The following is a 384-nucleotide window of genomic DNA, read 5'->3' as shown; positions in this document are numbered from 1 at the left end:
AGGGGAAAGAAAAATCTTCCATGACATAAATAGGCTGAAGGAATTCATGTCCACAAAACCAGTCCTTCAGAGAGTTCTGGAAGCAATACAAAGAGCTGAAGAAAGGAATGACTATACCCAAGGTATTGCAGAAAGAAATCCAATGAAGGTCTAACTGTGGAAAGGCACAGCTCTATCAAGAATGTAAACAGAAATAAAAATGACAGGATTCAATGACCATCTTTTATTAATAACTTTAAATATTAATGGACTGAATTCTCCAGTCAAAAGACAGGCTGGTTGAATGGATTAAGAAATAAAACCCATCATTTTGTTGTCTGCAAGAAGCCCATTTCACTTTTAAGGACAGGCACTACCTTAAAGTGAAAGGATAGGGAAAAAAAG

This window comes from Nannospalax galili, unplaced genomic scaffold (genome assembly GCF_000622305.1).
Source record: "Nannospalax galili isolate Female #2095 unplaced genomic scaffold, S.galili_v1.0 scaffold208, whole genome shotgun sequence".
Classification (NCBI taxonomy): Eukaryota; Metazoa; Chordata; class Mammalia; order Rodentia; family Spalacidae; genus Nannospalax; species Nannospalax galili.
The sequence above is the reverse complement of the archived record's forward strand: the minus strand, read 5'-3'. Positions refer to the sequence as shown.